The sequence below is a fragment of the Macaca thibetana genome, chromosome 13, assembly GCF_024542745.1.
Source record: "Macaca thibetana thibetana isolate TM-01 chromosome 13, ASM2454274v1, whole genome shotgun sequence".
NCBI classification, from domain to species: Eukaryota; Metazoa; Chordata; class Mammalia; order Primates; family Cercopithecidae; genus Macaca; species Macaca thibetana.
The window spans coordinates 15104025-15119550 of record NC_065590.1 but is presented as its reverse complement, the minus strand read 5'-3'; the positions used below and the strand labels follow the sequence as shown (position 1 = coordinate 15119550).

The 15526-nt window shown below is 51.4% G+C and overlaps 1 protein-coding gene across 4 annotated transcripts in view; it reads left to right on the top strand.

The window, feature by feature from the left end:
* Positions 1-15526, top strand: part of PSD4 (pleckstrin and Sec7 domain containing 4) — a 46395-nt gene that overhangs the window by 8214 nt on the left and 22655 nt on the right. For 2 of the 4 annotated variants that reach the window (XM_050753254.1, XM_050753252.1), the window contains exon 1: positions 7698-9369. The exons of 1 other annotated variant lie outside the window; for it this stretch is intronic. The gene's annotated coding sequence lies outside the window, so the exon portion shown is untranslated. Of the gene's footprint in view, positions 1-7697; positions 9370-15526 lie in introns of those variants that run through there. One more of the 4 variants, XM_050753255.1, reaches the window with a different exon arrangement.

Here is a 15526-nt window from a genome sequence, read left to right as displayed (position 1 = left end):
AATTAAGATGCTAGGCTAGAGAGGGAATTGAGAACCTTTAGTGAGTAGGTGGGAGGTTAACATGTGGGACTGGGTGAGGTCCTCGCAGAAGAATGTGAGGGCGAGAGATGCCCAACCAGAACAGAGCATGGGGCAGGTTTACAGGGAGGAGCTGATGGACAGCGTGGGCCAGGCAATAATACATGGTGACCTTTTGAACTCTGCCCTTTCCTGGCTTGACAACCTCTGGAAATGATCCTCTTGGCATGGACTCCGTGCTGCTGTGGAGCCTGGGCAGGGGAGGGATGGGAGGTGGGTACATACAACAAGGCCCAACGAGTGGACTCTGCCTTTTTGGAGCTCTCAGTTCTGCCTTGGAGGATGCATAGATGTATCAAGTCAGAGAGGAGGGAAATGGCCCCAGGAAGCTTAGGTGTGCAGGCTGTCCTCTGGGGGTATGAGCTCCGAGGCCCCAGTGCTCTTCCTGCTAGGAGCTGCCAAACCAGCCGTCTCTTTCGTCTTCTGAAGATGACGGTGGACAGAGCGTGCGTCAGCCCTTGCTGCTGCAGAGGGCACTGCGAAGCTCACGGCTTTGTTGCTATGGGCAGGGTTAAGCGTGAGCCTCCCCAGGGGAATACGTGACCCTTTACAAGGCCCAGGAAATGTCCTGCTCTGAGTTTGTCCTCCTCCTTCACTGTGTGAGAGCACACCTGTTCTCTGTTTAATGCTAGAGCTTTGCTTTTCTGCAACTCATACCCACTTGAATTGCTATTCAGTGATTGGTGGCCAATCAGGGCTAATGAGCATTACAAGGAAGACTTTCAGCTCTTTCTCCAAAGGAGAACATGCTGCAAAGGTCAGATCCAGCTGCACAAAGAGTCTGCTCATTTACATACCCCTACTATAATTTTTGAGATGAGAGTTTTGATATTGAATTATATTATTAAATAATACTTAATATTTTTCTTTGAATACATATACTTAACAAGATAAAGTAGATGTTTTCTACTTTAGCGTTTTCCTAAATCACAGGTTTGCTACACTATATCCTAGTCTACTGCATATTCGAATAAATGATTAGCTATTAATGTTCAGGATGTGTACCACATATCCACGTAGGCAAACACAGCCTCAGATTTGTGGGTTCATGGAGAAGGTAATCTTGGGGTAGGTGCTTTACCCTAATCCTAGGTAGGGGAGGAAATAACGCTTTTCCTCTTCCTTCTTAGGTTTAGGGACTGAGACCTGCAAATTAAACTGACAAAAGCCAGATTAACAGAAGAAAAAGGTTTTATTCATATGTACATGGAAGCCAACAAAAGTAGTAGCTGGCTTGTTAGATAGTTAAAGTTCAAGGCCATGTACCTAACTCAGTAGGGGAAAGGGAGGGGGCAGAAACAGTAACTTTATTATTTTTGCTGATGACAGACATAAAGTATATTTATTTTTAAAAATTGAATACATATGAAACAAGCATGAAGAAATTGAAATCATGTATACTGTTGTCAGGCACAGATAGCTACTGTCAATCAATGCTTTGATGTTTTATTGCCTAAATACACAAACACACAAACAAGTTTTTTTTAAAATTGGGACCATAGGCCAGGCGCAGTGGCTCACGCCTGTAATTCTAGCACTTTGGGAGGCCGAGGCAGGTGGATCGCCTGAGGTCAGGAGTTCGAGACCAGCCTGACCAATATGGTGAAACCCTGTCTCTACTAAAAATGAAAAAAAATAGCCGAGCGTGGTGGCGTGCACCTGTAGTCCCAGCTACTTGGGAGGCTGAGGCAGGAGAATTGCTTGAACCTGGGAGGCAGAAGTTGTAGTGAGCCGAGATAGCACCACTGTACTCTAGGCTGGGCGACAGATCAACACTCCATCTCAAACAAAGAAACAAAACAAGGCCGGGCGCGGTGGCTCAAGCCTGTAATCCCAGCACTTTGGGAGGCTGAGGCGGGCGGATCACAAGGTCAGGAGATCGAGACCACAGTGAAACCCCGTCTCTACTAAAAATACAAAACATTAGCCGGGCGCGGTGGCGGGCGCCTGTAGTCCCAGCTACTCAGGAGGCTGAGGCAGGAGAATGGCGGGAACCCGGGAGGCGGAGCTTGCAGTGAGCCGAGATCGCGCCACTGCACTCCAGCCTGGGCAACAGCGTGAGACTCCGTCTCAAAAAAAAAAAAAAAAAAAAGAAACAAAACAAACAAAAAACTTGGGACTATAGTGGAATTATAAATAGTTTTCTTATTTAACAAAATTCTGTGAGCATCTTTCCATTTCATTAGATACTCTTTAAAAACAAGATGGCTAAAGGTTGCCTAGGTTCACCATATGGCTATATGGCTACCCAGTAATCTATTCATTTATCTCGTTCCCTACTGTGGATATTGAGGCTGTGAGCATTTTTGCCATTATAAGTAACTGCATGCACATGTGTTTCAGCAGATGTTTTGTGGGTGCCTTCTGGTGCCGAGGGGGCTAGGGAGAGAGGGTGAATAACCACAGTGCGCAACTCACTGCTCACGTGGAAAGGACAGGCCCACAACATGGGCTTATCTAAAAAACAGAGAGCTGGGAAAGAGCCCAGGAGAAGGACCTTGAGAGTGTCTGAGGCGAGCTTTTGTGTTGGGGCAGAGGAGAGCCAGGGAGCTGTGACCTGGGTGGCCCCGTCCCTGGCCATCTGTCCACAGACACTGGGTGTGCTTCATTTGGCCACGGGCGGGTAAGGATAGCCTCCCAAGGTCACTGCATCGGTACGGGATTGGGCAAGCAAGTGCGGAGACGGAGGCTTGTCATTCACTTTTGTAATCACTTCCTGCCCTTCTCCAGAGCACCCAGGGCAGCACCAGCGCACACATGCGCTCAGAGGTCGGTGATGTCAGCACTGGGCTGGGCTGTTCTCCCTTTCCTCTTTTCCCTGCCTCTAGGAGACTTCTCCCTCCCACTCTAAGGTCACAGGCGGCAAGGAGAGGCACCTTTGGTCCCTGCCACGTGCCCAGTCATTGGAAGCCCCGGCCCAGCCCTACCTCCCTGCTCTGATCCTGGGAGCCCACAGCCGAGCTGGCCAGGGGTACTGTAAACATCTTACCGGGCAGAGGAATGGATGGGGAGACAGGTGTTTTGTCTGCCCTTCTCCAGGGCCGAGGCTTGTGGAGGTCAGAGAGCTGGGAGGGAACAGGGCCTTTTCTGGAGAAAGGAGCATGTGGCCACCTCACTCTCAGCCTTCTCTAAAGTATAGGACTTTTATGGAGACTAATTTGGAGCCCATTTGGATGCTTCAGTCCTGCTCTCTCACCCTGCCCCAGGACAGTATTTCAGCTCCATTAGCACAAAGGTTTTCGTGAACTTCCAGTTGGGAGGCGTGAGTCAGGCTTACCCTGTCTAGCTCTGCTCGTTTGGGAAGAAGACCTGCTCCCCACCTGGGTTTTCATTTCTGCAGCATGCAGTGGTAACGGGGTACAGCAGAAAGTGCATTTGGAGGGTTCCACAGGCCTAAGTCCAATCCCAGCCTCACCATTTCCTGCCTGTGCAAGCCCAAGTGACGGCTGACCCTCTGTCTCCTCATCTGTTCTGTAGCCTGGAGATAATAAAGCCCCTCACGCTGACCCCAGCCCCCCAGGAACTAGAGATGACGCGTGGAGAGGGCCTGGTAAGTGTCAACACACTGGGGGCCTCAGGAAAGGGTCCTGGGCTTTATGTCAGGGGCCATTTCCTTCATTGGTGGCCTCTCTCCTCTCTCCCCTCTGCCTCCCAGGAGGGGCTGACTATGTGCTGAGATCCCCAGGGCCCCTCTCCTGGAAGGAGGGCTCCACTCGCTGGTCTGTGGAGCCAGACCCTGGTCTTCTCAGTGTGGAGAAGCCACCTGTGCTGAGCAGCTGCTTCTGCAGGCAAACAGGAAGCAGCTTACCTTGAGGGAGGCAGCAGAGTTGCCTGGCTGTGCTGTGTGTCTGCTGTGTTGTATGTCCTCTGTGCCGTGGGGAGGAGGACAGGCTGGGGAGGGAACTCCCAACACACACACACACACACACACACACACACACACACACACACACACACAATATGCAAGACCCACTGCGTGGAAGGAACGGGGAGAGGCAGGTCCCATTCCCCTTAGTACGGTCTTGAAGAGAGGCTGAGCAACCTTTATTCGTTCATCAAATGGCTGTGGAGCAAGTGTGAGCCAGGCACTCTGCTGCAAAGCACATGGGCCAGTCCTTGCCCTGAAGAAGTCAAGGGGAGGATGGGAACCCATAACTAAGCCAAGGGGCAGGGCCTGGACTTGGGGAAGGGGGAAGATCACTGGTGCCTCCCTTTCAACTTCAGGAAGCCATGGATTACCAGGAAGTCTGGACTGGAGGGGGCAGAGCCCCGATTTGAGGAGGTGACACTTCACCTCTTGGCCTCCTGGCTTCTGCTTTCCGCATCTGCTGCCAACCCCACTTGTCCATAACCTCTAGCCATGTACAATATAGATCACTTTCGCTTCTAATCTTCCTACACTTTTCAGCAGCAGTCAACCAAGCCAACCACTTCCTCCTTCTGAAGTAACCACCTCTTGTCTTCTGTGAGAACATGGCTCTCCCCTTGCTTCTCTCACCTTCGCAACAGTCCCTTTTCAGTCTCCTTTGCAGACTTGTACCCTCCCATCCGGGTAGGCACCACCTTCCCTCTCCCAGCTCAGATGGGCTCCAGGTGCGTTTTTCAGTTGCCTACTTGAAATATCTCACAGGTAGTTCAAATCCAATATTTAAAACTTAAACTCTGGGCCAGGCGCGGTGGCTCAGGCCTGTAATCCCAGCACTTTGGGAGCCCGAGGTGGGCAGATCACCTGAGGTCGGGAGTTCAAGACCAGCCTGACCAACATGGAGAAACCCCCATCTCTACTAAAAATACAAAATGCGTGGTGGCGCATGCCTGTAATCCCAGCTACTCAGGAGGCTGAGGCGGGAGAATCGCTTGAACCCGGGAGGCGGAGGTTGTGGTGAGCTGAGATAGCACCATTGCATTTCAACCTGGGCAACAAGAGCGAAACGCCATCTCAAAATAAATAAATAAATAAATAAATAAATAAATAAATAAATAAATAAATAAAAGTTAAACTCTGGATTTTCTCCCCTGAGCCTCATCTCCTAGTTCTTTCCTATTTCAGCAAATGCCATTATTACCACCCATCTGGTTGCTTAAGTCAGTAATCTGGAAGTTGCCCATGACTTCCCCTCCCATCTTGACCCCTCAAATATAATGAAGCAACAGGTTCTATAATCATATGTATTCCCAGCCCTATGCCTCCCTTCTCTCCTATGACTGTCCCAGCCAAGCAACTGTCCCCTGTCACCTGGACTCTCCCAGAGCCTCCTAACTGGTCTCCTTGAACTTACATAGCCTCTACCATCTCTTCTCCACACAGCAGACAGATCCATCTGTTCTCCATATAGCAGATGGACGATCTTAAAAGTAAATACACAAATACTCTTTGACCTGTCATTTCTCTGCTTTAAAAATGCACCCTGGGGTTGGGCGTGGTGGCTCACGCCTGTAATCTCAGCACTTCGGGAGGCCAAGGTGGGCGGATTACCTGAGGGCAGGAGTTCCAGACCCAGCCTGGCCAACATGGTGAAACCCCAACTCTACTAAAAATGCAAAAATGAGCTGGGTATGGTGGCACTCATTAGTAATCCCAGTTACTCGGGAGGCTGAGGCAGTAGAATCGCTTGAAGTCAAGAGGTGGAGGTTGCAGTGAACTGAGATCTCCCCACTGCACTTCAGCCTGGGAGACAGAGCAAGACTCCGTCTCAAAAACAAACAAACAAGGCTGGGCACGGTGGCTCACGCCTGTAATCCCAGCACTTTGGGAGGCCGAGGTGGGCGGATCATGAGGTCAGGAAATCGAGACCATCCTGGCTAACACGGTGGAACCCTGTCTCTACTAAAAATACAAAAAATTAGCCGGGCATGGTGGCGGGCACCTGTAGTCCCAGCTACTCCGGAGGCTGAAGCAGGAGAATTGCTTGAACTCGGGAGGTGGAGATTGCAGTAAGCCAAGATAGCGCCACTGCACTCCAGCCTGGACTACAGAGCAAGATTCCGTCTCAAAAAACAAACAAACAAACAAACAAACAAAAATGTACTCTGGGCCGGACATGGTGGCTCATGCTTGTAATTCCAGCACTTTGGGAGGCTGAGGCGGGTGGATCACTTGAGGTCAGGCATTTGAGACCAACCTGGCCTACATGATGAAAACCTGTCTCTACTAAAAATACAAAAATTAGCCAGATGTGGTGGCAGATGCCTGTAATCCCAGCTCCTTGCGAGGCAGAGGCAAGAGAATTGCTTGAATCCGGGAGGCAGAGGTTGCAGTGAGCTGAGATCATGCCACTGCACCCCAGCCTGGGTGACAGAGTGAGACTGTCTCAAAAAAAAAAAAAATGCACCCTGTCTTGCCACTGGGGTGTCTGTAGGATCTGGCCCTGCCCCTCCTGGACCTCTGGGACTGCGCTGCACCACACTGGCTTGCTTTCTATTCCCTGGAAATGTGGAGACCTTTCCCACCTCAGGGAAGGAATTAGAAGCCGAAAATGCCCTTCCATGCTGGACTCTTCTCACCAGGACATGGTGCAGCTTCCGAATTCCCATGGCAGTGCGCTCACCCTCGCTGCTCTCTTATTTCTCTCTGCTTCTTCCCAGGCATTCCTCACAATTTATGATCAAGTTTGATTCATGAGTCCGATTGTTTATTTTCTTTCTCTGTCAGTAGACTGGAAGCTCCCTAAGAACAGGAGTTGTTCTACAGTAGACAGGCCTAAGCAAACCTACCCCAAAGTCTGAGGAAGCTGACAAGTTGAAAGAAAGAGGCTGAGAAAGCTAGGGGACTTTCCAACAGAAGCCGTGTAGGTGTCTCATGCGGCGATGAGATGAGAGATGGATCCCCGCGTTAGCACCCACAGCCAGGGCTCATATGCCATAGGGTAGGGGTGGTTCAGATGGAATTTGTAAGACAATGGAAGTGTAATATCATCAAGGTTGTTTGACCTACAGGTAGCATTTATGGACTTACAGTAAGTTCTTGCTCTTACACAGGGAACAATAGATAAACTGGAAATCATAGAGGCCCTGCCTTGGAACTGGGGTCACTCAGTTCAGTCAATGTGGCAGGTTAGCTTTCAAGATGGACTTGCCTCAGCTTCCACAGGGGTCATGTGTTTTATTCCTGATAGGTCAGCGGCTTGTAGCATAGAGCCTACACGGATCAGGTGCTGGCTTTGAGCCATGGCCATGTGCTGGAGGCACCCCTAGAGGCTGGGGGCTGGAGTGGAGGGTTTGCATTTAGGTCTTTGTGACTTCAGGTTTCTGACTTACCCAGCTTGATGGAGAGAGAGTTGTAAAAGCTGAAATATATGAGGAAGAACAGCTTGGAGAAGAGAAGGAACCAGGTTTGCCTTATAAACATTGAGTTTGAGGTGCTGGTGAGATAAGCATGCTCCCAACATTTGCCAGCCGCAGGAAGTGGAGAATGGAGGACCCCATCTGATATGTCCGAATATATGAAAGTTAAGACTAAAGCTCACAAACTGTCATATAAAATGTATCCTGCCGGGCGCGGTGGCTCTCACCTGTAATCTAGCACCATAGGAGGCCAAGGCAGGTGGATCACCTGAGGTCGGGAGTTGGAGACCAGCCTGGCCAACATGGAGAAACCCCATCTCTACTAAAAATACAAAATTAGCCGGGTGTGGTGGCACATGCCTGTAATCCCAGCTACTCGGGAGACTGAGGCAGGAGAATCACTTGAACCTGGGAGGCGGAGGTTGTCGTGAGCCGAGATGGCACCATTGCACTCCAGCCTGGGCAACAACAAGAGCAAAACTGTTTCAAAAAAAAAAAAAAAATAGTGTATATTCTCCTACCTAATTCTCCTACCTCCCACCTTCATCATGGCCTGGAGCTCCAGGTTGGAGGGAGGATTCTTAGCCGCCTCTGAGTGTTGCTGCCACAGCACAGCCCACCCCAGCCTTTGGCCCATGTCACAGCTCCACCTCCCTTTCTCTTCCTCACCCCGCTCTGTATCATACATGCGTGTGGGTGGGTGACCTGCCCACAGGTTCAAGCTCTCTCTACCTGCTCCCGTCTCTGCTATCAGGACTCTTGCCAGCGCTCCACCCAATCTCGGGCAGTGCAGTGTGCCCACATGGGGAGGAGGCCATTTGGGCCCCAGAAGTGGAGAATCTCAGGATCTGGGGCACCCAGAGTGTGGTGGAGAAGCAGGGTGCACGGGCTCCATGTTGGTATGTTCCTGGGACTTTGCACCCTGTGGGGAGGGGTGAGGCTGTGGGTTAGCCAGAGCCCGACCCTCTCAACTCTGGGTTGGGGCGTGCATGTGAGTGCACAAGTGAGGGAGTCTCCTGGTCAGCTGGAATCGTGAAAACGTGAGTTCAGGGAGGGTGGGAGTGGTGGAGCCTCAGCAGAGAAGTTGATGGTCACTGATGCTGAGGAAGTAGATCGGGTGGAGGGAGGAGAATGGCATGTTGAGTGCGCTCCCCACCAGCCTCAATCACACTTGTGGACACTGCGGCCTGTGTCTCGAGGACATGTGTTGAGAATTCAGCCGTGGGGAATGGAGGTCCATTGGTTCACATAGTCAGAGGCTCTGTATTCTAACCCCAGCTTTGGGATTTTCCAACTGTGCAACCCTGGGCAGTGGCTTAGCGTCTCTGAGCTTGCCTCCAGATCCAGATCTGTATGATGGGTTTATTAATGCTTCATAAAGTAGGTGTGAGGAGGGGTTGAGGTGCTATTGGGAGACACTTTGTAACTAAAAGGCAACTGTATCACTTGCGTTATTACCAGTGACATGAGACAAAAACTGAAATGTCGTTTGTTAAAAACCAGAAATTGCCTGACTTAGGGCCCTCCGGTCTCTCACTGGGTGCCCTGCAGGGGACTGAGAGCCAGGGCAAGACTGAGAACCTGGGGCGGAACTGCAGGGAGGAAGGAGGTGGGGCCTGCTTAGCGACCAGGCCTCGGCGGCCCCTTCCCCTTTCAATCCCAGGCCCCTGCATGGCAGGGAGAGGACAGTTCCACCATGGCAGGTTCTTTCTAGGCTAGTGTGCAGGGTAGGGGTCTCCAAGGAGCAGAGGCATGGGGAAGGGAGTTGGAGGCGCTGGGCCCAGGAGGAGAGACTCTTGTCTTGTGGGCAGGAAGTGTGAGGTGTTGAGCAGCTAGGGAACCCTGGGGAGGCGGCAGGGAGCAAGAGGGGTGTGTGCTGTGGTGAGGAGGAGCGGAAGTCGGAAGCTCCAGCCGTCACAGCCACATTCACTGGGCAAGCCGACTGTGCAGCCAGGAAGTGCTCTTGGGGACCCCAGGCCAAGCCATCCCTTCTTGGGTCCTTTGGAGGTGAGTTAAGTGGGTCTGCCTAGGGTGGGGCTGGAGGAACCTGCGGGAGCAGGGAATGTGGAGAGTCATATGTGGGTCCTTGTGGCAGGGGCTGGGGCAGGTGGGCAGAGGAGAGGCGAGGGCTCTGGCAGTGCCGTGTGCACCTGCCATGAGCCTAGGCTAGGCTAGGCCCCTTCTTCCCCCCTCCTGCTCTCTGTCTCATCCCCCTCCTCCCTCAGCCTGCCCCTCCTCATCTGACTCTTCTCCGATTCCCTGCCCTGGCCCCACTGACCCCTGTTGTTTCCCTTCCCTGGCTCCCCGCAGAGCCCCTGGAGGTCTGCAATAGTGAAGGGTGAAGGAAGTTCCTTGCTAAATCTCTTGTGAGTGTCACGACCCAGTGACTGCTCTGGCTGAGTACCCAGTGGGAGCTTTTGTGGCCAAAGGCCCCAAGTGATCCTCGACCCTAGACTCCGGAAGGAGGGAGTCTGGAAGGCCTGGGTTTGGGGTGGGGGCAGCTCTGGGTGTGGTTGCTGTAGGAGCTCAGAGTCAACTTGGCCATGAGGGGACTCCCAGCTTCATCTTGCCTTCCAGGACCATCCTGGAGAAGCTCGAGGAGAGGTAAGGGGACCCCTCCTTACTGGTTTAGCTCTGGCTTAGGCCTGTTGTCCTGATGGGCAATAGGAACCACTGAACTCTCAAAGTGCGCCTGTGTGGGACACTCTAAGGCCCACTGCAATCGTTATTGTCATAGTAAAGGGAGTTGCATGGAAGGAAAGTCCCCTGACACCGCCATTCTCCCTTTATTCCAGGGCCTAAAATCCCACAGTTGAAGTCACTCCCCTGCTAGAATGCAGGGAAGGGTGGCCTGTCATCAGATGATGATAAATACTCCTCTGTTCATCGGACCTTGGCCCAGCTTTAAAAAGTGGGCCCCAAGCAGGCCTGTCTCCCAGCTTCCTAGGACTCTAGAGCATCACATGGCCCCTCCTCCCACAGACAAGGAACCGCCTAGCATGGGGATCGGAACCCGGGCTGCTGAGCTCTTTGTTGGAGAGACCCATAGAAGGGGTGAGGGATGTGGGGTGAGAGGACCCAGGGAGGAGAGGCCCAGCCTGGCGCCAGCCCCCTAGGGGTCTTTGTCCTCCCCACACAGCAGCTGTCCTGGGTCCCCTTTGGCACTTTACCCCTACCCCCATGATCTCTCCCCTGGATCCTCTCTGCCTACCTCAGACCGCCATCCTCTGCTCCCTTCCTGAGCCTCAGCTGGCCTCACCACAGGCCTTCAGTAGCACTGGTTCTCTCTCTCTCTCTCTCTCTCTCTCTCTCTCTCTCTCTCTCTGTGTGTGTGTGTGTGTGTGTGTGTGTGCAAATTTGCATAATAGCTCTTTCTGTGTGGGCAGGATGTGGGGCCTTCTCTAGTCATTTCTCTCATGGTGCTTCAGGTCCCAGGTTCAGACAGAGGCCTCTGTCCTGTAGCTCCAGGCCAGGGAGCTCCACTCATGGTTCCTGCCTGCAGCAACATCTGTAATTCGGCAGCTTCCTGGGCTGCAGAGGGACAGGACAGGTCACCTCCTAAGTCCTTGGACCCGCCAGAAGCCTTCATACTTTTTCCATAGGAGGGAAAACATGTCCAGGGTAAAAGGAGGGAGTGTTTGCTTGCTGAGTCTGGAAGCTCAAAAAGGGAAACAGAGACAGGCACCCTCTGGATGAAGGCTCAGGGCTGACTCCTTGAGGAGGCCGAGAGCTGAGCCTGACCAGGAGGGCTATTTGTTTGTTTTTGTTAATTTTGGCTTCTCTAAATGGACAGCAGAACAACAAAGTTAAACTGAGCAGGACACGGTATTTCCTGAGCACCCACTAAGGGCCAGGCCCAGCACTCAGACCCATTCCAACTTTACAACAAACCTGTGAAGTGTAGCTTTACTGGGTCTTAGTTCCTTATTTTACAGATAAGGAACCAGGTGGAGTTTTTCACCCAGAGTCACATGGCTTGTCAGCTGTAGAGTTAGGATGGGATTCTGCTCTGCATTCTTCACTGTGACCCTGAAATGGGCAAAGGAGGGTGGTGAGTGCTGCGCACCCAAGGCCATCACCTTCCTACTCAGGGCAGGCTCATACCCCAGCCTCTGTGCCCGATCTCCTGGTTCTTCAGCCAGAGCACTGAGGTGCAATGGTTCCGAGGGGAGGGTGCAATGGTTCAGAGGGTGCAATTGCAAGGCTGCAATGCCAGGCTGAGGGTGAAAAACAAACTCACTGTTAGAAAGCACAACCCGGGTGCCAGGTGTCAGCTGGGTTCCTTCCTGCCCCCTAGGGTCAAAAAGAAATTGCCATGAAGCCAGGGGGTGGGGCTGGTGGGAGGGACTCTGTCTTCTAGTCCCTCAGCCACTACTTTCTGTGTCCTTCAACTCCCACAAGAGGGACATAAGGCTTAGCCCCTGCAGTATTCTCCATGAGAAACATACACCGCCTCCCCACCGTGGTGAAGATTCCTTGGAAATGCAGTCAGCTGTGCTCAAGAAGAGTGGCTAGTGGGCGGCAGAGTGGAGCCGTGCTCTCTCTTTCCCACCTGGGCTCCCTCCCTGCTCCCTCCCCTCTGAACCCTCCTTAAACTTTCAGAGCCACCTCAGTGCTCAGAAAAGATGAAGGACCACTTTAATGTAGAGGTAACAGAACTCAACTGGTGGGGCAGATAGCAATTCTTTTGCTGCAGATTCCTTTCCTCCTGCTTTCGTTCTGGTTAGGATAACAGACAGGAGATTTTAAAAGAGATTTTACTAAACCCCAGGGGTGGAAAAACACAAGTAAACCAAGAAAATTTTAGACGCGTAAGACCTGGGCTCTGCTGCCTAGTTCCGGGCCTGCCTCTGCCTAGGGGGTGCCATCCTACCTCGGGGATCAAAGGCTAGTTCCATCCTCCACCCTTCTGAGGTCAGACCGCTCTCACCTGGGTGACCAGTAGGACTGCCTTTATGGCCTTAGGAAGTGACTTCACCTTTTAGGTCATCCTACCTTTCCATTCAGGCAAGAGCAATTAAAAAAAAAAAAAAAAAAAAAAGGAAGACATCTTTTAAACATACAGTTGCACAGTGCCCTCTCCACAAGTGGAGAACACAAATGAGACGATTGAATGGGTCTTCCTTTGTGTTCAGGCTGCTGCCTGGGAGCCAAGACCCATAGGACATTTTGGCTGCTGACCTGGTAGGGACCTACCACTTGGGGACCGCTACCCTTGGAGCACTGGGCTTCCTGGAGAGGGGAGGAAGAGGTGATTGGTCATGGGCAGACTGGCCCCCACGAGGAAGTCTTCATGTTATAGTGATGCTAATTCTCTTCAAGCCTCCGTCTCGCTAGTCCTCTGGCCTGGTTGTTATGGAGGGAGAGTTCTGAGGATCCATCCCATCAGTGTGTCTCTCCATTTGTCTGTCCATTCATCTAGCCAACCTCTCTCTTATTTTCACAAATGTTCTACAGCGCCGACTTTCAGCCAAGGAGGTGCTGCACAGGAGTTTGAGTGACTCTAGTGAATTCAGGAATGTCCAAGAGAATGGATCAGAGGGCAGGAGGAGAGAGTGATGCTTAAGAGAGCTGTAACCTGGGTTCATGCCCCAGCTCAAGTCACAGGCGGGCCTGAATCTCTCACGTCAACGCTAACCTTTAAGTTTCTAATCCACTTGAACTAAACCTCTCAAGTCAATGCAGATCTTTAAATTTCGAATCCAGTTGAACTAAAGTACGCCCCCAGAGCTTTGTGGGTGGGAGTGGTTTAACAAATCGGTCACATAAAGTGACTAAGCCATTCAACATTTTTGTACTGAGACACAGTGGTGAACAGGAAACACAAAGAACCTGCCATCTTGGCACTTACCTTCTAGGCAAACTAGAACCATGCGGGTAAACACACTGGGAACTACACACCGGGATAAATGCTCAGAAAGTAAAAGTGAGGGGTGGAGTGTAGTCACATTGAGTTTAATTCGTTTAAAAAGTCATAGCCAGCCACGTGCTGTGGCTCACACCTGTAATTCCAGCACTTTGGGAAGCCAAGGCAGGTGACCTCAGGTGGATCACCTGAGGTCAGGAGTTTGAGACCAGCCTGGTCAATATGGTGAAACCTCGTCTCTACTAAAAATACAAAACTTAGCCAGGCATGTTGGCAGGTGCCTGTAGTCCCAGCTACTTGGGAGACTGAGACAGGAGAATCGCTTGAACCCAGGAGTCAGAGGTTGCAGTGAGCCAAGATCATGCCACTGCACTCTAGCCTGGGTGACAGAGCAAGATACCGTCTAAAAAAAAAAAGTCATAGCCAGTCAAACTACATGCCTTGTCCCCATCGAATACCTGATCTGTCTCCACCCTTCTTGTCTCCATTGCCTTGGGCTCCCCTCCACGGACCAGTTCCTCACCTCCCACCCCTCCCAGGCTCCTCAGGTGCTGCAGGTCCCAGAGATCTGCTTTCTTCTCTTTGCTCGGAAAGCTGCTGCAGCCTCTGGTATTTATTGTTTTCCTTTGAAAAAAACCCAGCAAGGAACACTGGGTTTTTTCTGGGAAGGCAAGTCCAATCCTCATTTACATCTAGCATCAGCATTAACGTGTACCTAGAGGGCTGCTTTATGTACTATACATATCTATTTGCAAGTGCATATGTGCAAAGAGAGACAATTTTTCATCTTATGAAAAATTCAGGATGCCCTTTCCAGCAGGCCCAGTCCCGCATTCCCACTCCCATTCCCATATTGGCATGGGAACGTTTCTTGCCAAGTGAGTTGACTAATGATGAGAGAAAGTGAGTTGGTTTTATCTGGGCAAAATGCTCTGATGCCCACAGGGCCATGAGGCTGGCACTCATTCAGGTACAATGTGTGGAGTTGGGTAAATGAGAACAGGAGAAGGGATCAGGGGTGGTGCATGGCAGGAGAGCTATTTGGGTCCAAAGACCAGGCCTTTGCAGAGACCCGGAGGCTGGTTTTGGGGTATGGGAAGGGAGGCAGTTGGGTAGAGCTAGGGATGTCCCATGTTCTGGTACCTGTAAACCAGGTGCTTCTCCGCAGCTTTTCCCACTATCCCTAAATCAACATGTCTTCCTAGTCATTTCTTGTACCCCATGGGCTGGTTTCTTGAGGCTGCGGTGGGATGTGGTGGGGTGAGTCACCTCCATGCTCACACTCAGTTGCTCTCCACCAGGCAGGTCTGGGGAGGGAGATTTGGGGTCCAGGGTGTTTTCCTTAGTACAGACAATAGATCCGGAGGTTCCTCATCCCTTCTGCCTTGGAAATAGAACTGCCTCAGGCCTCTTGCCCAGAGAGCACTGAGGGTGGACAAGGGCAGCTGCATGGGGAGCAGATAGTGGTATCGACTTAAGGAGTAAACCGTGCAAATCCTCTGCCTGTTACCTGGAGGTGGTGATGTGAGGTGGAGAGGCAGAACCTAGAATGATGAGTGAAGGCTGGATCCATAGAAGAATGAAAGGCAAGACTGTTAGTGGAAAGGGGTCCCAATCCAGACCCCAAGGGAGGGTTCTTGGATCTTGTGCAAGAAAGAATTCAAGGTGAATCCATAAAATGAGGGCAAGTTTATTAGGAAAGTAAAGGAATGAAAGAATGGTTACTCCATAGGCAGAGCAGGAGCTTGGGCTGCTGAATCAAGGATACCCGTATCTTGAGCCGACCTCTTATCTCATCCTGTGACTTAGAATGCCTAGCCTACTGGGAATGCAGCCCAGTAGGTCTCAGCCTTATTTTACCCAGCCCCTATTCAAGATGGAGCTGCTCTGGTTCAAACACCTGTGACAAGATCAAATCCAGTCCATTTGATTCAGAGCATCATGTACAAGATTAAACATAAGAAAGGGCCCCTCCTCTTGGGAAGTCAGCCTGTTGGGGAGGCTGCCATAACTAATGGGTGGAAGGGCCCTGAAGGCCAGTCAGGCGCCATTCCGGGTGGGCTGAAACATCAGAATCCTGAGGCCTTCATCCAGCAAGTCTAGATTCTTGTTATTCTAAAACAGGAATGCAGGGGTTGGGTCAGAGGGAGGGGTAAAAACCCAGAAAGAGATTCCTTTTGGAGACACTCTAAGAAAAAGGATACTTTCAAGGTGAATAAGACACTGAAATGCATACTGGTCCTCCTTCCTTCTCTCAGGTGCCCTCCAGAAAGAAGGCATGGGGCAAAGCGATGTTTT